The 24038-nt window shown below is 40.1% G+C and overlaps 1 protein-coding gene across 20 annotated transcripts in view; it reads left to right on the top strand.

The window, feature by feature from the left end:
• BBX (BBX high mobility group box domain containing) overlaps positions 1-24038 on the top strand; it is a 153158-nt gene that overhangs the window by 4251 nt on the left and 124869 nt on the right. For 11 of the 20 annotated variants that reach the window (XM_032098351.1, XM_032098352.1, XM_032098350.1 and 8 more), the window contains one exon: positions 12805-12894. The exons of 7 other annotated variants lie outside the window; for them this stretch is intronic. The gene's annotated coding sequence lies outside the window, so the exon portion shown is untranslated. The remainder of the gene's footprint in view (positions 1-12804; positions 12895-24038) is intronic. 2 more of the 20 variants (XM_032098353.1, XM_032098355.1) reach the window with 1 other exon arrangement.

The following is a 24038-nucleotide window of genomic DNA, read 5'->3' as shown; positions in this document are numbered from 1 at the left end:
GTGGTAGAAAACTATGAGAATAAAAACTGAATAGGTAATTAGAAAACTCTGGAGGTCAAGAATCAGTGAGAAGTTTAGCAGAACTGTAATGCCGCTGCAACAGGAGTTCGTTCACTTTTAACATGTAAACTGAGAGCTAATTAGAATTCCATCCATGCTCTTTCTGTGTTACTGTTTTTTCTTTTGGCATTGATGAATGCAGATACCAATCAATTTGGAAGATGTGTCTTTGTGGCTAATTTACTGGTATTCCTAAGATTTCAGGTACACAACAATGGTTTTTTTTAATCTGCATGCTGGGAAAAGTTATGATAACTTTTGAAGGGTTTGACACCTTTTAAGCTGAAGTGATAGTTTAAAGAAGAGGTTCTAAATTTTTGGGGTCACATTCATAGATGACATAAAATGAGTGGCACTTGGAGCACTTCTCATACGATTGCTCGTGGTGTCACTGACCTGCGTTTCGCCCAAAATAGGAAGTGGGAGGTAGCATTTCTTTTTGGCACTATTCTGTACATAATTAAAAACAAGACAACACAAGTATTTGGGGTAAGCTTAGTACTCATAAATGCAAATGATCAGTAACATACTCTTGACCTTTTGCAGGCAGTGTATAGCAGACTTAAGATAGATGATGGTTCCAAACATGCTGACTCGAAGGGGGCTGTTGGGAGCAGCTGTTCTGGTGTGATGCTATGACCACAGAGCTAGTGTTAAGGCTGGGATAACCACAGTGGGCAGTTGGTTTGAAGGGAGTATTCTACTGTTCTCCAGTTCCTGCAGATTTACACCCAAATTTCAGGTTTTTGGATTTTGTGTGCAGTGTGATTGGTATGTGTAGGTGTCAGAGTATATACACCAAGTTCAATTACTGAAATTCTTCATGACAGGCTAGTTGCATAGAAGAATATTGCTTTTGGTTTTATGGCATTACTGACAAGGATCGTGTTCTGTGAAGAGTAATTGGTGCAATAATTTTTTCCAAGTGAAAACAGGTTTGGAAATTCAAAACTGGCAGATAGGGTTCAAAATGTTGATCAGGGCTGAATACAAATGTACTGATTTCTGAATTTAATTTTCTGTTTTCGGGTAAGAGTCAGATGAGAGTTCTGCAAGTGCTAAGGACATTTTCTTTATTTCGAGTAATAGTAAAGGATACTGAGCAAGAATAGCTCAGAGACCTTGACTCAGGTCTTGAGTCACTATCTGGTTTTTACTTTTGTTCTGAAGTCTTTTGGATGCACAGAATGTTGATCTGGCAGTGAAGTGGTGATCCTAATCTTCCCACACTTGGAGAGGAGCGGACCTTGGTTTTGTGCATAGTGCTAAATGTATGTCAAGCCTGATGTTGAACTGGCTTGAACAAAGAAAAGGGTAGGGTATCTTTTTTACAAAAAATGTGTAATAGGAGTTTTAGAGGAGAAGAAGAAATGCATTTCCTTGTAGCTTAAAAAAAAGGCAATAAAAATAATGTGCCTAGTTAAGGTGAGAATAGAGATTTCATTAGATTTTTCCATGACTTGAAATCTCCATTTGCTTTAGGGAGCTTTTATTTTGGTAAAAGGGAAGATTTCTTTTATTACACAGTTATCACTAAAGTAGCTGTTCATGAATGGATTTTAGTAATTCAGTCTTGATGTACAGGAGTTCTGGTCTTGCTTGGTGAGTGCCAGTGCAGGGCTGGTGTGTCACAAGATAGAAGGTGATGAGCTGCTTTAGCAAGGGGTCTTGTGGATGCTTCAAAAACTGGCCCATGCTCTCAAAAGTTTTTTGCGCACTACTGTCCCTCTTGGCACAGCAAGCTGATAAGCCATGTCAAGCAGGCACGTAATTTAGCAGAAACGTAGCTGGTTTCTGTGTGGAGGTAAACTCAGAATAGTTAAGAAGCTTGAACTTGACACTTTGGAGTTTTTTGGGGGCTACTTGCTGTAAGCCCATTGCCTGCAAAACTTCCATTGGCTTCAGCAGGAGGTTTATTTAGGAAAGGAGTGTAGGAGTGATGGTGAGAGGAATTTGTCCGTGTTTATTTTTCCCTTAAAGGAAGAAAACCTTTCTCTTTTATAGCTGTTGTGTGAATAATTAAAGATATTAAATGTCAGTTTTCCACATAAAATATCAGAGGTAATCACGCAATTATTTTATAACTAATATTTTTCCTGTTCATCCAGAATGCTCTTAATACACTTTGTTCATAAATTAGTGGTTCCATAGCTGGTGATCCTGTAAGCATGTGAATATCTTGAAGCAGATGACAAGTCTTGTTAAAATCACTGATACGATTGCTCACATTCAGAGCTGAAAGTTTTTCCAGGTTGCTGCCGCTTGTGGTCTGTGGGCTGAGGAAGCACAGCGCCTCTGGAGCTCATGAACATGGCGTTAGGCAGGGCAGTCTTCCAGCAGAGAGCTGGGGAAAGAGTGGTGTGAAGAGAGGAGATCTTGACCAAGTGAGCTGGTATGAGTTGCTCTTCCACCACGTGTGGTGGTGGAAAAAGTGCAGGTAAGGTAGATGAGGCCTGTGGTGTGCAAGGCTCTGCTGTGGTGTGAAGTTTGTAAATGTACCTGCAATGAAATGTGGACACCTGTAGTGTTCAGATCCCCCTCTTTATCTGAAGGCAGCTCCTTGGTGGAGGAAGATACTATAAATTAAAATTGGAACCGAACTGAAACACTGATTTTTGAGTGTGTTGCAGGCTGTCTCTGAGCTCTGGCAAGTGATGTAGTCAAAACCAGAGGCGCTTTCCAAATTTTGGACCCAAGTCGGACTTCCTGTGCCTTGTTGTGGGGGATGGCCTGCTGTGGCCACCGGTGGAATCAGCAGCACTGCTATGGCCTGCTGGTGGCTTCCAAGGTCTTTACCTTTGGAAGCATAGCCATATGTCCCTTTGTCAGAGTGACAGTACTTCCCTGTATCATTAAATCATATGGCGCCCATATATTGGGACAGTTTTCATGAGTGATTTAAGTTTTTCAAAGCAGTATAGATACTGTTGCGCCTTACTGTAAACTTACTAATAATTTATGTTTTCATTATTACTTAGGGGTCTATAAAGATGGAACAAACTTCTAATCATATGTATTTCAAAATACTCTTGAGTAGAAATAGGTAGAAGTCATCCTGCTGACTTCTGTCGTATTATTTCTTTTCCTTCTCCCTTTCCTGGGGTATTACTTCCAGAAGCTTTTTCGTTTTGTTTAATGTCAAAAGATTATTAGGGCTTACTTCCTTTTTATTATTTTGTTCTGTTGTTTTAAGATCAGTAATGATACAGTGTGTCTGTCTGAAAGCAGTGGGATGAGTGTGGTACTGGTGGACATGGGAATTTCACAAAAGACTCCCTAGAGCTGTCACCCTTCTTGATAGTTTCAGAAGGGGTAAGATCTGAACCAGCATAAGGATTACTCTGACTTTAAGAATGGCTTGATGGGCTGCTGTTCTGTATTGCTTGAAAAAGTAAAAAGCACATACTGTCCTCGCAATAATAGTGATATTATTAATAATTGGCAGTTGTAGGCCTTGCCTTATTTATGTGCTTCTGTCCTGTCTGGTGAAGTACACAAGCCGTGCTGTAATCACACACCTCAAGATCAGGAACAATCATTTTTTTCCCCTGTTTTAGGCATCTGAGATAAAACGCTGTGAAGGAGCGTAGGCTTGCCTGCAGTCACTTAGCAGGTTAGCATTAGGAGGGAATGGAATAAAATCTACATCTGACTCCTTAGTTTTGTGTCCTTTCCTTCGGTGTGTGCTACTGCTCTGAAGCTTTCTTAGTAAGAGCCTGTCTTGAGATGTGAGTAGTCTCACTGAATTCTGTGCCACTTGGACATCTTTTGCTAATACTCCACTTTCATTCATAATGGTGCTTCAAACAAAAAAAATCCCACCTTCAGAATGTTGTGATGTTACTGACTTTGGTTGTATTTATTGACAAGACGGTGTAAAGTATGAGGAGAGCTTACTTAAGAGGTTTTGCCAGTAAACACGGTATTTAAATTGCTGTTTATGGCAGTATTTATTACCCTTATTTATTTAATACTAACTTCGTAAAGTTAATGCAAGGAATAAAATGATTCTTCATAGCGAGGTTTTTAAAATGTGATTCATGTGAAATAGTTCCTCACAATTAAATTATTTTTTCGTATTCATAATCTAATGCAAAATTACAACTGATTTTCTTATAAAACATGGAATGGAGCGAAGCAACTACTTTGTTACTCTGGCAGTATTGTGATGAATAGGGTAACTTGCTTACTGAACTTTAATTTCTAGGGCCAGTAAACATATGTAAGATTTTCAGATTTGCTGTTTACTGGTGTTTTGTTACTTAAAGTAAAAATTTGATGTAAAAATCGGAGTCGTATTTGAGGAGTAAAGCACACTTGGCTTAATGCCTGGGTGTAGACCTATTAATAGTATTCTCACAATGGTAGCAGCATTTTATTATTTCTAATATTTATAAATTTGATTACGTGAAAGATGAATCAACAAAGAGGAAGAGCATGGTTTTGACACTTTCAGTGTTTGTACTTTTTCCTTTATAGCACACAAATGCATAATGTAATAGCAAGTCCTTATGAGCGTGGACAATTCAGCATGTGAAAATAAGCTAGCTTCAGGCATATCTGAGTACAAAGAAACCTAGTACAACCAAATTTCAATTTTTAGCAAGGGGAGGAAAAGTTAACAGGATTTTATGAGAGTACACTAAGAAAATCAGTTGCTTAGGAAGCATGGAATTTTTATTGTCAGAAATCTTCCACGTGGGTGTCTCTATATAAGAGATTTTATAAAATGTAGCAAATGCTGAAAGTAAGAAGCAGCATTTTATTGACCCTTAATGTCACAGAGCCTCATTCAGCAAAGATAAAAATAATTCAGTGGACTTGCACAACATGGGATCTAGGGAACTTAATGCAAGTGGAATCTGTCTTGACAAGAAGCTTATCAAGTCCTGTCTACACCTTCCCTTTTTGCGGGAAAGTAGGAAGGTGTCTTCCCTCTGGCTGTGTGGTGTTTTGTTTGGGGTTTTATGATATTTTCTTTCTGAAAGGCATTATGTGTGTAGCAAATTGTCTGCTTTGAGACATTGTGGAGCCCCCCTGTGTTCCTGGCTGTGGGATCCCTCTCCCCTTAAACAGGTATAGCAACAGGAAGATTTCTGCCACCTGCGCTCCAGGGAGGGGCTTCATCCTGTGCTTCTGAAACCCAGAGGTCCCCGTGACAGGGTCAGGCACACGCATTAAAGGCCTGCTCTGCAGGATTCAACTGAGGAGGTCCTGTGCTACTGGTGAGCTGGGTGAAGGATTGGTGACTGTACTGTGCTGCTGAGTGTCAGGCAGTGCTTCAGTGCTTGATGGCTTTCAACCAATACCTTTCACTTCTTTCCCCAATATGTTTTTTCTGCTGGCTACATAAGGACTTCTAAACTTAAGCCTTGTTAGAAGTTGTCCGTCTTTCTGTTTTGAGTATTTGTTTTTCATTTGTACTCATGCCTTGCACAGATAAGAGTTACCCAGCAATGGCAGTGGGGAAAGCATGTCACACAGTAATAGTTAGGATTGTCTCTCTGGCAGTAGAATAGTGCATTTTCCCTCCGCAGCCTGTGTGTTCTTCTATGCAACAAATAATTCTGAGTTTTTGTTTTTGTATGCGAGAGAATGCATTGTTTCGTGGCTGTCAAAGCAATATTTAAGAGTGACTTCATGAGAAATTTGGAGGCGAAGCTGGACAGAGAAATCATTAGGTGAGAATGGAAGGGGAGTGAGGGAGGACTTGATTTCTTACCTCATTTCATCCTCTTCAGTGTGAAGTAACTCTGTTAAAATTACTGCAGCTGAAACATTATTTTCAGCAATAAAATCTGGCCGTGAAAGTTGGAAGGAACTGAGGTTTTCTTTGTCAGGTTGATGAAAAAGCCATTTTTGTGGTTGGCCGTGTTTGGGTTTGCTTTCCCTAAGTGGTGGTCTTTGAGCCACATCCTGCCTACAGTGAACTGAAGTTAGCAACATCATGCTGACTTACGGGGTGAAGTACAGGTACATCAATTTGTCTTGACCTAATGGCTGAAGAGCCCAATCCTGCAGTTACAGCTGTGCAGGTGGATTCCTGAACAAAACGCCAGAACCAGACCTGCATCAGCAATGTGCACCCGTTTGCAGGTTTGCTGGCTGAAGTTCCTGGTGGCCTGTAATTCCTCAGGAAAGCTGCAAGTTTCACATTTTTCTTAATTACTGATGTGCAGATAGTCCTGCCAGTGTCGTGCACCTGTTGTACTCAGTGTCCAGCTCACAAGCTTACAGGCCATCCCTGACCTGATGGTGAGCCATGGAGGAAGAGCAGGGAATAGAGAGAGACATTGCTGAACCATGCCGAGTTCCTGTAAGTGAGAAGAGGGTGGAAGAGCGTGAAGTGTGAGAATGCCATTTGGTAGATGATAAGTCTTCTGGCACGTAAGCCATTTTGTTCAAGTATGTTTTGCTTCCCAAGTTGGCTGTCTGGCTAGGGAAAGAAAGCATTCTGATGTACTGCGAAGTGATGGTCAGAGATGATAGATTTGGAAAGAAGTAGCATTTACACAGCCACTGTGTTGGTAAATCTGGCTTCAGGTGTTCTTTCTCTTTGCAAAAGGTTTCTTTATATCCGAATTTCATGTTGAATAGTGTAAACTTCCTGCCTGGCTCATTTCTAATCAGTGAGTGCTCCATGCCACAAACTTGTGAGTTTCAGGGTTTAGCTCTTGTTTGAAAATGTGTGTAATTCTTTTTCTTTTTTAAGTTTCTTTATTTGTATTCCCTTTAATTTGTTTGAGATGCTCTTTCATACATTGTGTTAAAGATCAATCATCAAGTACTCATAATGTATTTTGAAACAAGTATGCAAAATTGCAGCATGATCCTGCACTGATTACATAACTATAGCATATGAATTAATAAGAAAATAAAAACAGCATAATTAATTTCCAGCTGCTTTTGGAGAAACAGAGGTGTTTATAAGGGGAAATTTGGTGTGTGCAAATTAGAAGAATGACAAAGCTGGTAGCAAATATATTAATGCAGGCAATTATTCACAATTTACTTCCTCTGTTGTATTGATTAAAAATGTGTTTTAGTGCTGAAAGAGTAAGCAGAAGCTCCGGTGCCATTCTTTTAAAACTGTTGGTCTAAATAAAGAGTACAAGTGTCAGAAGTAGAGCAAGGGAAGGAAGTTTTAAACTTTATTTCTTAGCGTAGAAGACCTTAAATAAGGGAAGTGAATGACAGAAAACTAAGTGTAATGGTTGAATTTGTCCATTTCTCATTACTATGAGATTTCCATTAATATGAGAGAATTGCTTCTGTGTGTGTGTAAAACAATTTTTGAGTGTTAAGTATTTTCCTTGCATCTCTTGTATGTGGTTGTGCTCATCTGTCTTGCCACAGCACTGTGTACCAAAGCAGCAGGGGGTAAATAAAGTCCATGGTTAAAAGTGACCCAGGCAAAAATCTTGCATGGTGGGGACCCTCACCATCGTTTAGTCGTTCAGGGTCCTTTGGAGGAAGCTGTGGAAGGGATCTGGATACTCAGTTGCAGATTTTGAAATCACTTGATTTGCTGCTGCTCCGCTGGCCTGTTGTTCAGGTGAGAGCTCCAAACAAAGCTTTCCGTCTGTGTGCCTGTGAAGTCTTCCTGGTTTTTAATCAGTGAAGGAAGATCCTGCCCTCCTGAGAGATCCGTGTAGAGGAAATGGATTATTTATTTATATAGTGAAGTGGACTCTCGAGGATGTCCCTGTCGAGCTTTCTGTTTCACTGCGCCATGTGCTGATGGGGCCGAAGTGAGTGAGAGGACGCTGGAGTGCAGGGAGGGAAGCACCTGAGGAAACTGACCAGATAACTGTATTTTGTCTAAGAAGTGTTCCGCTGGTTTCTCTGCCATGGCTGATCTGGTTTCTGCGTGCAGTCTTGCTTTCCTGGATGGACCCACAGGGCTGCGTTTGACGTTTACTGTTACTCTTCACAGAAAGAGGGAAGTCAAAACGGGAGGTGAGGCTGTCATCACAAACATCCCCATGCAATGGGTTACATGAGAGAAGGGCACAATTCAGGTCTACGGTGGGGACAGTACGTGTTTCTCTTATGCAAGGATCCTAAAGGGAAAAAAAAAATCTTTGAGTGGGGGATGGTGTTTTGTGGAGCTCTAACAGGCTTTGCAGAGATTGAGGCAGGGCTGAAGGAGAGAGTGGGGGCAGGCATGTTGGAAGCAGGGAGGGTTTTATGCCTCGTATTCCTGGCCCTTGTGAGCCCCTATGTATGTACGCTCACGTGTCTGCTGCCTTGAATTCCAGTTACACCTACTGAACTGATTTAAATCAGGATTTTGGTCAATAAACACTTGGTTTAAATTGGTGCTTGTAATCTCATTTTGCTTTGGTATTTTTGTTTTTTCAGAAGCAGTCTCTATTGGTAGACAACCATTAAAATACGTTGCTAAATATAGCCTTTACACTAAATTAGGCACTACTTTTTTTGTTGTTTGAGAGCATGCACTGTATGCCTGCACACTTTCTAAGTGATTTCGTGGCCTATGTGCATTTATCTAGATTACAACAGTTAAGAAAGTTTTTATTTAGGACATGATAAATTATGCCTTTTTTAAATTATGGCCTTTAAAAATGTCCTACTTAATAAAATTACACTCATGCACAAACACACAAGTAGATGCAAATAGAGTTTGCACTTAAAATAAAAGTAAAGTATTATCCCTAATAAGGTAACTGATTCTTCTTAACCAAATGCAAGCTTTTAGAACCAGTAGAACTCAAACTTCTTTGTTTTCTCAAACGAGAGGGAAAACAAATGATCTTACTTTTTCAATTCCCAGTTAGTTTCCCAGCTTTACAGGACATGCCATTAAGTGACATATGAAGCAAAGACTCTGCAGATGCAATGGAAGGTACTAGTTTCAGGTAACTTAGTTCTAAACCTAATACTTGTTCTTCGTACTTCAAGGAAGACTTCCCTGTTGAGTATTTGAGCTTTGTTTACAGTTTTGACATCAAACATTTGCAATTTATTTTCATTTAATATAAATGGAGTTACATAATATTACAGTAGAATTTAACATTGGTTCGTAATAATTTAAAGGCAAATTGCAATTAGGTATTTTTTTGTTAAAATACATCTAGCACCAATAGCATCTAAAATGTGGATATGATTTCTTTGTTCAGAAAGAGTTCATTTGTAACAGTATCTGTTTCTGTTAAGCAGAATATATATTTTTTAGATGACTTTAGCATCTATTATCCAGTTCCTATTTTTAATAGCAGATGCCTTGGGCAGTATCTTCTGCCATTAGGGAATGCAGAGTAGCTCACTAGGTAACACTGTGGCCATATTAATATTCATTTTTTGTTGTGGGTGCTAGACTCTTCTGTAGCTTCTAAAGGATAGAGATCAACAGATCTCTGTTTACACAGATACTATTTACACAGATAATGTACTTAACATTAAAAAAAATAATTACTTAAAAATTGCTGTTACAAGCTTTCCTTTTGACTAAGTGGCATGTGAATGTGACTTTAATGGTTGAGGGGGTATTTCACAGCATGCATGAAGGAATCTAGCACTGCTGGTGAGAGAAAGCAAAACATGAAACCAAGTTGTTCCTGGATGCTGCATGTATTGCTAATGTATTAGATGGAAAAGAAATAAGGAAAAAAATTGGTATATATGCCACAGCAACTCTGTGCCTGACAGGAATTCTAACCCCCACCCTACCAAAATATTAATAGCATCTGAGCAGTCAAAGAGCTTGATAACATGTATTGACTCTGCAGCTCCACTTGTTTTTTCTGCAGCAGGGGAACTGTATAGCAGTATTTGTGACCATTAAGGAATGCAGAGTTAGAGTTCAGGTAGGAGAAGGGTTGTGCTCAGAAATGCAGAGTGTGCCTGAGGCCTGATAGTACAGTTACACAAACTGTGTACAAATTCAGTTTTGCCCCTGCCACCCAAAAAGGAGGAGTTACACACTTCAAGAAGTGGTTTTATGGCCTTCACTCCCTATGTGCAAACATAGGTTTCATGGTCCTGTCTTTGTCCTGTTTTTCTATATTCTTTTGTATGAATGTATAGGGTATTCAAAGTCTCAGCAGTAATTGTGTCTAGTATAACTAAATATGAAAAGATAAGATTAGAAAGCTGAATAGAAATCAGAAGAAAATTGAAGCAAAGGTCAAAATGCTATTGCAGGTTGCAAATGTATAAAATGGTCAATTTTTATAAAGAAATAAAAAGAAAACCTTCCTTAAAAAAATGAAATGGGAAAATTACTATTTCTTACTCTTAAAAGAGCAAGCCAAAGTAAGATGAATCACTCATCCTGAAAGGGTCGTCATTTTCATTTTCACTATGTTTGATTCAAGATCAGTAAGAAAATATAGTAGTCACATATTTAGGCAACTTTTTTAATAGGAGCTATTTATTGCTGAAGCATTCAGGTTTTTAACTGCCCTAAAACAATTAGCTGTTGTTTAACATAAGGATTTCAGGAGAATGCTTTGCTTCTCACCCTCTGTGCTGCTCTTGTGGCACCCCACCTGGAGAACTGCATCCAGCTCTGGGATCCCCAGTAAAATAAAGGCATGGACCTGTTGGAACAAGTCCAGAGGAGGGCCATGCAGTTGATCAGAGGGCTGCAGCACCTGTCCTATGAGGATAGGCAGAGGGAGTTGGAATTTTTCAACTTGGAGAAGACATGGCTCCGGGAGGACCTCCTAGCAGCCTTCCAGTACCTCATGTGGCCTATGAGAGAGATGGAGAGGGACTTTTCACAAGAGCAGGTAGTGACAGGACAAGGGGGAATGGCTTCAAACTGAAAGAGAGTAGATTTAGATTAGATATTAGGAAGAAATTCTTTACTGTGATGGGACAGCTGCACAGGCTACCCAGAGAAGTTGTGGCTGCTCCATCCCTGGAAGTGTTCAAGGCGAGGCTGGATGGGGCTTGAGTGACCTGGTCTAGTGGAAGGTGTCCCTGCCCATGGCCGAGGAGTTCAAATTAGGTCATCTTTAAGGTTCCTTCCAACCCAGACCATTCTGTGATTCTACAATGTGTCTGATTTTATAATTATTGCATTTTCATAGGATTCAATTATTCTTGTCCTAACTTGCTTCTTCCCCCCTTAGACATGTGAAATGTTGAGGCTTTCCTTCCTTTCAGAAAATAAGTATTGGAGCCAAGATTTTATCAGGAGAATTGGTATCTTTGACAGTGTTCTGTCTGAAATGTCTCAGAGAAACCTGTTACTCTGCATGTGCTTAGCAATGTTTTCCTGCTAGGTTACATTGAAATGGGCTACTGGTCAGGCTAAAAAATCTGGATGTAAAATTCACTTTGGTCTGAAATCAGAATTGATGTGAGCTTCTGTAATTCCACTGAGGCTGCTGAACAGAATTTCGTTGTGTTAGTCTGGGGGATTGTGGCAAAACCGGCTAGGAGCAGTGTGTGTTTAAAACATGGCTGTAACTACATCAGTAGCACTCGATCAGAAGAATGAGACACCCTCACTCCTTTTTATTTTTTGCTGGAGGGCAGGGGAAGAGGTGGCAGTCGGTGATGGTGGTGTCCCATCACTGCAGTTAAAACTTGCTTTTTTCCCTTTCTTTGGAGAGTTAGTCAGATAGATTAACTTAGTGAAATAATCAACCAGCAGTCCATATTTAGATGATGGGCCAGTTTTTTTTTTGAACAGTTTTAAACTGAGGAACCAGAAGCATTTCTGCTAGTGCTGAACCGAAGTAGAGTCTCTGCCAAGCAGTCTGCTTTCATGGTGGCCCTAGCCAAGCATAGAGGGAGTGGAAAAGCAGGTGCACTGTTTTAGCCTGAGCACTCCCAAGTTTGTGTAAGGTAAACTGCAGAGGAATGTCCTTTGCAAAGTATCATACATGTTATGCACTGTCTGCAAAACAGACTTTGTCACTTCCCCGAGTACTGCTTCTCCCACACACCAAAAGTGACGGGGGCAGCTTACCATATGTGTGATTCCCCCATCTCCCATCCACAAAGGAGCTATACTGTTGCCCCGGAGCTGCACCCCATTAGGTGTAATCACTGTCATGCTGAGTTCAGTGAGAACTTTGTTATAGACTTCAATGGAAATAAATTTTGACTTGCAAGAAAATCTTCATGGATCTCACTGAAGTTTCTTGAAGGATCATCTGTACTTTACCAGTATAATGACGCTGGTGATTGGCGTGAATTTCCCAGTTTTACAAATGTGATTGAAATGTGCAGTAGCCTTAGAATAAAGGTAGAGTATGCCATGACTTCCTTTTCAGCTATGGAGACCAAATAAAGCAGTTTCTCCACTTACAAACTTGGAATGGTTATGGCTTCTTCCTGTGTAAAGTGTTGTGCAGTCTCTGAAAGAAAAACTTGGTAGTGAGTAGCAGGGCAGAAAGTTGAGAAGAGTCATCCACAGTTGTTAGTTGGGGTTTTTTGTTAGCCCTGTCATAGGGTAAAATGGCAGTTGCATTAACTGTAGTTGTGTTATAATACTTGGGGAAAATTTTACACTGAGGCTCAGTTTTGTTTGATTATGAAGATCTAGAAAAAGACTGCCTGCTTCTTTCTCTGGAGAGAATCTCAGGTTCATCCTACCAGAGAATCAAAACAATTCACTTTCTAAACAGATGTATAAACAAAATCTTTTAAGAGTGTGTGTTGTAGAACACAGTTAGTATTGTCATTTATATATAACTTATTTTGTTAAACAGCATGTTTTTAGGGTATAATAACACTTTGCTCTTCTGTTGTGTGCTTTTGCAGGCATCAACTAACTACATTTTACAAACATTTCAGAACCAGTGTTCCCCACCTCCATTTTGCAGATGGCAGAATAGACTCAGGGATGTTCAGGTAAGACCAGATGACTGGTGGCAGAATAAAGTACAGAATTCACAAACTTCCTGCAAGTTTTTACATGACTCTTAAACTTACTATACCAACTACCTCTTTGTTACTCAAATACCTGCCCTATGCACATTACTTTCCCATATTGGAAGGTGAAAAAATGGTGGTGAACTGTTACCTGTCGATTTGTAGATTACTGGTTAGGTAACTGTGATCTTACAGACTTGAGAAATCTGTTAGCATCCAAGTTCAGTTGAGGATTCTTCTTCCACATCTAAGAGCTTGTGCCGCCTGATAGGAAAATATCCTTGCAGGTCAGAGCTTTTGGGCCTGGTCTTTTGTTCTTCCACACCAAGGTCTCTTCTTAATGCAATGCTATGTGAATATTGCCATCTGTTCTTCCTAATTCTCTGAAAATGACTTTTTCAAAGATGCATAGGCATGTTTTGTTTGTTGTACAAGATGTGTGAAGGTGATAGAAACATATTTATGCTGGTTCTAAGAATGTGCTAAAATGTCCTATTGCTCAGAAGGACTTCATAAAGTCAGGCTTTGTCTCTACCTACATATTTCAGTGTGTTCAGCTCTTCAGCCAGAGCTTCTTGCTCTAAGGATTGACACAAGTGGCTTGGAAGGAGGTCAGCATTGTGGCAGTGTGGGGTTTTGTGGGGTACTTTGTAATTCAGGTCCCAAGTTGGAACTTGTAGTTTCATATTAGGTCAGTAACAAGCAAACCTAGTGACTGTCTTTCAGAGCAGATTAGACTGAGAATCCGTGGATCTTGTGCTTTTGTTTCTTAGGCTAGTACAGTTAGAACTGTGGCTTTGTGTGCACCTAGGGTTTTAAATAACTTCTGTTTTCTCAGTTGGTACACAGTCTTGATCATACAAGAATCTGATTTACAGAAAATTCTTAATATCTTCTGTTCACCTATCTGTATGCTATACTGTGAATCTGTAGATCCCAAGGGAGTTATCCCCCATCCTTGCTCTACAGTTCCAGCCAGCACTGGTTTTTTAACTGCTGACCTTTTTTTAAATGTGAACAAACGTGCATCTTTTGGACTGAGTTTTTTCCTCTGTTGGGCTTATCCTTAGGACGGGGGTCTTGCAGAGTTTTTATCTGAGAGAGATGAGAAACATATTTTTATTCTAGTAATTCTGTCTGCAAGAAAAAACCCCAAAACAATTGAAAAACGAATTCTAAAAAAGAACCCCAACAAAATAAAAAAAATGGGAAAACAGCCTATAGATTTTAAGGAGCTTGGCCTGAAGAATGTTGGTCCTGCTTGTCGTCCAAAGAACTGATTTTTATTTCACAAATACAGAAGTTATTTGTTTCATTCATTTTTAAGAATTGTGCTTCAGTTGTGGAGAGCACAAAGATCTTTATATTCTTGATTATTTTAGGGCCCATTACTGCAATGCCTCTGTCATAGCTGTCTCCTTGAGCTACTGCAGTTGCAGAATTGAAGCTGTACATGCAGCTAATCTTACAGGGGCCTGATCCTGCTCTGAGATATTTTGGCACAGATTCTTGGGCACGTGCACAGTTCTGGGTAAGCTCTTGTGGCTTGGCATCAATGAAACAATGGTGAAGATGGATCTGATTGTGTATTCTGGTTTATGAATCAGCGAGGTTCCTCTTGGAAATCTCATAAAGCAGGCTATGTACAGAAGTTTGTAAGTTCTGTGACCTGGGTGATTTTTAGAGGTGTTTCTCAAGAAATAAGACAATTAGATTCAGAACTTTTCCTCATTTCTCCTTAAAATGTAAGGCTAAATAGTTGACAGTGAAAGTAGATCAATAAGAATATAGATAAAATAAAAAACAGGAGTAAGTGGCCCAGTAGTGTTTGTTTTGTTTTGTGGGTTTTTGTTTGTTTTTAAATACTTCTTTCTCCAGTAAGTACATGAATAAAGTAATTAATTTATATAACTTCTTGGAAAGTTCCCTCAACAAAAGTTGGCAAAAGTCAAATAATGTTTTTGTAGAAAAATAAATATTCTGAGAAAATGTAAAACAAATCTTATCCTGACATCTTGGGAGTAGTAGTCTCAGATGGGAACCAGGCTCAAGCCATGTCGTGACTCTTCCTTGACCTGGACCAGATGTTTCTGTCTCCTTGGAGAACTCACAACTTCAAGCAAAGTTAATGCTGGTCAGTTTTTGCTGCTGGTGTTCAGAATACTGTGCAATACTTTGAGGAAGAACTGAAAAATCATCAGGTACTTTCCAGTCTGCTGCTGCTTGGGAATCCTGTTTGGTCAGGTCGAACTGAGCTACACTTACCAAAGAGAGGATGTCTAGTCAGGGTATGAGAAGTGTGTTTATGCTTCCACTGGTTTCAAAGCATCCTGAAGAATAAGGTACTAGCTCAACACTCTGGTACTGCAATTAGACTGCCGTGGACATGTGGACATGCAGAAAGTTAACTCAGAGATCTTCCTGCTGGATTAGTAACACTGCAGAATATAGGAGTAGTAGAGAAATAAAATGAAAATAAAAAGATATGGCAGGATATGATTCACTTGCATCAAGTGAAATTTCTTATAAGGTCCTAGTATTTACTTCTTATGCTTTATGTTGTTATTGAGACCTGCAGTGGGTGTTGGATCTCATCCATTCTGTTGCTAGAGCATGCTATTTCTTTTTCTCTGTAGCCAAGGACTGAACGTGGCTCTTAGATACATGTCTGCAGTTACAGTGAGACTGACATAACATCAGGGCACTCCAGAGCAGGGAAAAATCTGAAGCAAATAAGCTGTGGGTAAGGAGGTGTTTGTACTCCGAACACCCACAGTGAGGTAGAGAATAGTGGTGCATGTCCTGTCCTTGCAAGGTGCTGCCTCTGTTGGGGTCAGGTAGAATATGCCCTGCAGTTCTGATTCCCTCATGATCCAGACTGCTGACTCTTCTAGAGCTCCCTACCAGTTTGTCTGTCTGGATTTCCTGTAGTGGAGATTAGGATGGGTAAGGACAGCTGTGAGAGGAACATTTTGGTGCCTTCCAGACAGTCAGGACACAGACATACCTCAGTCTGGGAGAGATTCTCAGTGTTGGAACAGAGGTGTGGTCAGAGATTGTCATGGACACCTATGAGCTTTGCCTTGTAACTTAATTGTGTGGCTACTAGGACCTTAAGAATATATTAAGAAGAGATGAGGGGTTGTGTGTGAGGGAATATGATGGCTGTCAGAGACAACCTCACTTCTGAAGTTACAAGGGAAGCTAGTGAGATCCTGAAACTTTTTATTTAAGAACATACAATTTATGTTCCTTAGGTATGCTGTGCCAGTTGATTCATAGCCTGACATTTTGTTACTGTTTCAGTCTTGAGCAAAAATTCATTCTGTTTATGGATTAGAAAAAAGACTATCTTGCTGTGCTCCTTTGGCTGGGGATCTGTAATTATTGTTCTTGAGTCCATTTATGAACTACCAAGGCCTTTAGTAGAGATGATTTGCTTTTGACATCAGGAAGAACTGTTCCTGTTTCAAGTGTGTTGACAGTTTTTTCTCTAGCAGAAGGAAGTTCCAAGGAGTTAAGTTTGCTGCAGTTGGCATCAAGTACACAGCATGATAGATCTCCCTAGTTCACTGAAGCAGTTGTGGGATGATGGAGGGGGAAGAAGTGCTCCCTAACTGCTCTTGCATTTTTGTGCATCTGTAACAAAACACTCGAGTCCAAGAACAGACAGGAGCAGGTTCATTGAGGCTGTTGATCAGCCTTCATGGAGTCGCATCATCTGCAATCTTCTGTGCTCTTTCAGTTTTGATATCTGGAGCAGCAGAGTTTTGGCTTAAACAAAAAGAGAACCTCATCCCTTTCCAGTGATTGCAGCTGCTGTGGTCTTTTGTGTCTCCACGAAGTAGGTGTGACAAGTTACCTGTCAGAGGGGCAGTAGACAACATGTAAGACCCAAGGATGAGGATCCATGCGTCTTCACCTTCTTGTTACTATGGTGAAAAAGTTTTTCCATTCCAATTGTCTTACTCTTCTTTGGAGAACTTGAATCATTCATTAAGTTGGCCATATATGATAGAGGTGGAGATGGATGAGGAGAGGAAAAACATAAAACAAGAAGTCAAATTGGAGTTTAAAAGTAAATACATGGAATCAGATCTTTTGGGAGAACTAGACATGTTATCACCATATTAAAAGTTAAGCGTATGCATAATTCTTATGAGACTGAGGTTATTATTTGGTTTCAGAATTGCACTGGAATGAAGGGATTTTCAGTCTAAATTTGGATTATTTCTGTGTAGAATCTCTTTCAAATATGTGAAATTTGCTAGTGGTGACAAGTATTTGATCATAATGTTATTTTAAACTTGGACGCATCAGCTTCCAAAACTTGGGATTCTTGACAGATATTTAAATATTTAAAACACCCTCCGTAAGATTACTAAATCCAGCAGTTCAACTATATAAACAATGCTAGGGATAATGAACCAGAAAATATTCAAAATGGCATACCCTCTCCATAAATATTTCTCTCTTATTTTAACATTCACCAGGGTGAATCACAAGAAAAGTAACTCCCAAATGTTAATTTTTTTTTTTAACTCACTAGTTTACTGATGATCCAAGCTTTCAGGGAAACCCATGAAGTCCCACAAGGTGGCAGGAGCTAACTGTTCTATACTAGACCACTACATGGTCTGAAGGAAAATAAAGGTAACTTATTTTAAAGTTACATATATATATATATATATATATATATATATATATATATATAAATAAAACTTATTTTAAAGGTAACTGATTTTGCTAGTGGTATGCATTCAGATCATAAGCCAGTTAGGCCAAAATTTCAAAACCCCACCTATGTGTTTCTTAAACTTCTGAATAATTTTGGCAAATGAAGAAGGTTCTGTCCTCAAGAATCTTACTTCCAGCCAGAAGATTCAAGCTTTCTTACTTTGTCAACAAAACAGAACCTTTATTTTCAGTAGATGGTGGTAATTTGCTTATAATGTGCACTGTCACTATGAATGGAGAACAGGGGTAAATCCATTCAGGAACTTCATGGTGTAGGAGGTTCACAGTTTAACAAACTGGCAGTGAGCATCTCTAACTTGCAAACTTATGTTGACTCTGTGGTAATGCTGATCATGAGGTGGGACACAGGGCTGAGGAGCTGCCGAAGTGAAGGAATTCTTTGCTGCTTCAGTGAGGCTGAATAGATACGTGGAAACTGAAGAATCAAAATGTCATTAAAAGTGTTGGGGGATTATTGGCAATAATTGAAGTAGCTTATCCTAACTAGTGAGACTGTGTTGGCTAGTATATTTATTTTTTTCTTTTCCCAGCGCCCCAGTCTTTATTTAGGCTGCTGGAGTTCTTGTTGCACTTTCTTGCTTTTGTTTCCATGTACCTGCTGATGGTCAGCACTTCCCTGAAACATTCTGTGAAAGATGTAAAGCACTGCAAAAGAGCAAGGGGGTTAATCAAGTATGTCTCCTCAAAAGCATGATTTGAGACCTGTGGTTATATCCCCATGCTTGCTTAACCTTGCACTTTGAGTTCCAAGTCTGATTTTTGAAAAATCTCTCTGGCCTGCCTTAGAAATCCTTGGAGTTGAGGGTTTTAGTTGGCAGAAGTAACACTGAAAGAAGCAGTAATAAGATGAAGTGATTATCTCTGATTCAGTGGACCACAAAGTGTTGGTTTGAGACTTGTGAATCTCTTTGATTTGTGTTACAAAATTTTACTTTAAATCAGCTAATGTTCATTTTTGGGTTTTTTGAATGAGAGGACAAATATGTGTATTAGCCAGGTATCTTTGGGAACATGAACACTGCTGTTTATGTGGACAGACAATCCAATTCAGTAAGACTAAGGTGAAACTGAGATTAGGTAGCTTTCTTAATCAGTAGACAGATACTAGGAGTAAAAATAATTCAACTCTCATAAGAAATTTAAGTTTTTTCCATGCCTCTTCATGTCAATTACTTGTCATGATGTAGGAAAAGATTCTAAGCCTGTGTTATGGGGATATTTGTAATAGCTGTATAAGGTGAATGAAGTGAAAATCCTTCTATGCATGTATGTGAAATAGTATTGATGGAAGGAACTTGCTACACAATTGATTTTAAACGTTCTTGATTTACAGAACTGTTGCACTAGTGTGTGTTGTCCAGTAAATTACCTACACCCCACTAGTGACAGGGGTGATGGGAGGAGATAGAGATGAGTGTTCTCAGCAGCTGCCACAAAGAAGTAGCATAAGCCATTCTCCTGCCAAAATATGTGAGCTTCAGAAGCATTTCTTTTTATACCCCTGTTTGCAGGAATGCTTGAAATTTAGAAAAATCTTTGGGTTTAGAGCTGACCTGAGTAATTTTACTGGCTGTAGTCAGATGATAACAGAATTTTCACTTTGAAATTCTAAGTATTTCCAATGGTTACACCTTTCATTTGCCTCTAATTTGAAAGAAATTCTAGTTCTTACATAAACATCTTAAAATAATGGTTAGAAAGTAGATAATTATCAATGATTTGGCATTTGATGAGTATACTACTCGAATTTGTTCAATGCAGTTGAAAAGGTGCATGATTTACAGAGTTTTATACCAGTAGGATCAGGACTCTCAGCTGTGGATTATTAAGTAATTGTTGGTTATTGAAGCAAGCTCAGCTATATCTGTGATTACTTCTGTTTGAAATTTTCAGTCACACAAGTGAGATAGATGCTTCGCTTCCATTGCAACTCAGAAGCAGTGGGTCACTTAATGTATGTGAAATAGTTGAAAAAACCACACGTACCTCTATGTAAATATGATGAAAAAAAATGAGTTTCAGACTTTAAGATGGGAGATCATGTATTACTGTGGTGTCTGTGTTCAACAGTGTTCTTTAAGTGTAGTCCCAGTATGCTGCAAACGTGGACCTTAATGTGGCTTGCAGACAGTTTGCTACTGCTGCATGTTCCGACCACTGCATCAGGGTAAAGTTTGATTCTTAACTTTCTTTATGCACAAAAAGTCAGCGATCATGATAATACCAGGGTTAGAAAGAGTAGTGCAAGTAGCTCATTTTAATTTGGCCACACAGTCACTACAGAAAAAGGCTCTGGAATGTATAGTGACATACATCCCTTTGGGCAGAGGAGTAGCTTTCCAGAGAACTGTGGATGCTGGGGGATGGTGTTTCTCAGCAGTGGCAAATAAATGATCATGAGAGATACCTGCTTTGTGGTGTAGTTAAAATTGTTATAGTGAACTGGGAGACTTAGTAAAAATTATTGAATAGTTTGGCTATTGCTGGCAATTGCTGTATAACTCCAGATTAATCACAGTATTACTAGAGGAAACAGAGGTGGCAGGTGAAGAGGACTGCACAGGGCATGTGCCCCTCCAGTGTAAATATCTTCTTCCAGGAAACCAGGGTCTTCCCTCCCTGTCTGCCAAACCCTGTGTTAAATGCCTCAACTGTTGCTGACTTTGGTTAATTCAGGGACAATTGGAATTGTCCCATCCACCACATTCCCTGCTGAGGTGCTGAGTGCTTTCTCTTCTTCAGGACCAGTTTGGGAATGCCGGGCATCACTGGCCTCTGGTAAATGCCCAACTCAAGAAAGAGTCCAGCCAGACAAACAGGCAAATATGTACTGCCTTTTTAGTAACAAAGCTAAGAGTTCCGTGCATCCCTCCCAGGTCTGATTTGAGGGATTTTGAGGTCTAGAGATTTGGTTTAAGGGATCTTTTAAAGAAAAAGTGGAAAGATTTTTTTATTATCAACTTTTTGGAAACACCTTACTAAAATGTAACATTTAAAAATGCATATCGATAAAACCTGGCATCATCTCAAATCTTAAGAGTATGTCTCTACATGGTTTTGTGGTTACCCAAGTGTGCTTTCAATAAGGCAGAACAAGTATAAGAAGGGGTTTGGCAGTGAGAGCATGGAGCTCTGTGTGTGCTAGTTTAACTTGCATTGAGTAAGGGGAGGTTAGATCATGCAGAGTGGGGCTGGGCTGCTGCACTTAGAGCTCCTGGTACTTGATTAGTTGGTTTAAATGAGGTTGCTGTGTCTAGGAGTTACCAAAACTATCGAATCTCTGGGGCTAGTCACGGACAGTTGGTGCTGAAGAGACAAGGGCATGTCCTGGACGTTCCTTCAAGAGGTGAGATCTGGTTAGGCTGCAGTAACAACTCTCCTTGCACTAGGAGGTTGCAAATCCTGTTTATGGATTTGGATTTCTTTTAGAGCACTGGATGTTGAAAACCGTACTTTCTCTTGGGAAATGATTATTCAATTAACTGGGTATTTATTTTGATAATAAGTTTTGTTGTTGTTGAAAGTGAAAACTAGTTGGGGATAAGATCTGCTTATTAAAGGGCTTGTTCTTGGGTTTTATAGGAGTGGAGGAGGCAGGGGAGGATGAGCTTACTGCCTTTGGTGCTCAGGGTAGGATTTTTGCCCTGCTTTTCTGCCCTTCCTTAAAGAAGCTGTCATTGAAAACTAGAGTCCTTGGCAATGTATATGAAATAGGGAAGTGAGCATTAAGGTCTCAGCGCTGAGACCAAGTTACCTGTGTTTATCTAAAGTATCTAGTGTTTGCCAGCCCATTTAGTATTGAGGCTGTGTTTAACATTCTCCCTAACCCTCCCTCCACTCTCTGGTTAAAAAAGTAACATTAAAAAAACCTAATAGAACAATTAGAGTGCTGAAGATTTACATAGGTATCTGTTGACAAGGAATTAATGTGTCTTTGTGGCTTATATACTGCATAGGTTTACAAGTGATGCTGTTAAGTTCACAGGCCATATGTTCGCTCAAGCAGAACATCAAATTGCAATAGTGGAATCGCTTCGATATAAATGCAAATGTTGGAGAAGATGTTGAACTCGAGCAGATCACATATTACAGCAGTCTCTTCCTCCTAGAGGAGCGCGCTTGCACTCTCAGGTCTTTCCAGCACCAAAGCTAACAGTTGCTTTTGTTCTCCTTCCTTTTCCTGGGCTGTACCAGGCAGGGTCCCAGAGAGCAGCAGTGGTGGTCAGCTAGTTGAGAGATGCAGGGATGCAACCAATGGCTTCTCTAGAGTTTAACAGCAGCCTCTGGGAGTTTTATGGTCTCCTATTGTACCTCTCTGTTGCAGTTCAAAATGCAGTGGTAGAAAAGCAGTGGGTCAGCCCTGCAGCAGCTGCATTTCACAGCGGAGGTTTTTGTGTAAATAGCTCTCACTGCTAACCTGTGTTTAACTTAAGGGGTGCAGGACAAGTGCAGGAATAGGAGAGTTTGTATTACTGGCAAGCCAGTGTTGTACCCTGACAAGTATAGTGTTTGTGGCTCTTCTGCTTATAGAGCAAGGACACGGTTGGGATCCATAGAGCCTCCTTTGGTAAAGACTAGCCTGTCTTAAACCTTTTCTACCTGTCAGTTAGAAACGAGCAAAAAAAAACCCCAAAAGTGCTTGTATATATTACTGCTGTTACTGTGTTGTATTTATACAGGCAGCTATCTGCATGTAGATTGGAATCGTTCCTTGCATTCATGCTGGAGTGGCAGGAAGAGACCCACCCTCTTCTGTGGTGTCCCACACATGTACTTTAGACTTGAATGCAAGGAACCTGTATGATTTTTCTGGATGAAGAGGTCTGCTGTAATTCTGTGTGCATAAATCAGTACTTCTCATACTGAATTAACTTCTGGTGAGTGAACCTAGAATCTAAAAAGAAAAAAAAATGCTTTTGGAGGGTTTTTTTTTTGGAGGGGGGAGCTGCATTTTTGAAGTAAAATACGGATTTTGACTTTTGCTAATCTGTTTTGTGTTCTGTTACAGTAAAGTGAAATGTTGCATAGTAAAAACTTCTTTTAACCCTGAGTCCCGCACAAACACTGTGGAGAAAACAACAGACCAGAGGATAAAATAATGCTTTTTTTTTAATTGAATGAGAAAAAAAGTCGCATTTAGTTTTAGATAATATGCGGACAAAACATAGAGAAACGTGTAGATGAGACCATGTAATAGCCACTGATTCACATGTCTGTTTTTGATGTCAGGTCTTTAGACAGGAGTGGACATCATCACAAATGATGTTTTGCAGATATTTGCTCTGGTATATGAAACAGTAAGCAGCACTTACTACTGGAGATGAAATGACACTTTGTTTTTATTTGAGCGAGTTTGCAGTTTGGAAACTTTGCTTTGCAGAAGCACCTTGAGTTCAGTTTGTTTGCAGTTATTCAGAGGAATTAATTGTTGATAAAACAAAAGAACAGCTAAAGATTGGGTGACATCTCACAAATCCATAGACATAGTTGAAAATTTTACTTTATTTGCTGGATTTTCATGTTGGCTACTGTATTTCTATGGTGCTTTCATGCTGGCACAACCCCCCCTTTCTCATGCTTCCAGGGAGGAGTCCTCTGTCCTTGCTCACAGCTGTGGTGGCCTTGGCTGGGGCCAGCTCTGCTTCCCAGGGATGATGTGCCAGGCCTGCTGTTTCCAAAATCACCATGTGTGCTGAAGTACCCCTGTGGGCACCCTGGGGCAGGGTGGGTGCCCGGGCCCCCTCTGCCCCAGAGGGCAGGGGAGGCTGTGGAGGTGGCAGAGCAGCCATAGGTTAAAGCAGCATAAGGACAGCTAAAGGTCAGGCAGGGTTTGCTCTTAAGTAAAACTGAATGAAAACTATTTCCCTGCTGCTTTTGCTGCCCTGCTCGCTTTTCCAGCAAGTGTGTTTATGGAGGAAAATACAACCTGAATATGCCAGGAACGGGATGGCAACCCACCTGCAGGGACCTGACCTCTCCTCCATGCTTGCTCCCTCTCTCACTCGGTGCTGCCACAGAGACTGATCTCATCTCCTGCCGTGGCTGGCACAGCTGCCAGCTGTCCACAGATGCAGACAAAATGTATTTCTTTAGGTCACTTCCCTGTTTTCTGAAGCTTGCCCACTTTGTTCTCCAACTTCTTCCAGAAGCCTACAGAGGTCTGTCAGATTTTTGGACCTTAAATGTAACAGGAAATCTAAAGGTCACAGATTTCATCCCCAAACAAAGCTAAACTTCAGAATTTTTGCAAAAGTGATTACCAGTGGGATTGAGCTCCAAATACCTGAGCTCTAGTTCTGATGCTCAAGTCTCAACATGGCACTTGATCACTGTCTTAATATACAAATTAGGTGCCCAGCTTGGGC

The sequence above is a fragment of the Corvus moneduloides genome, chromosome 2, assembly GCF_009650955.1.
Source record: "Corvus moneduloides isolate bCorMon1 chromosome 2, bCorMon1.pri, whole genome shotgun sequence".
Classification (NCBI taxonomy): Eukaryota; Metazoa; Chordata; class Aves; order Passeriformes; family Corvidae; genus Corvus; species Corvus moneduloides.
Note: the sequence above shows the minus strand (reverse complement) of the source record. Positions and strands in the feature narration are given on the sequence as shown.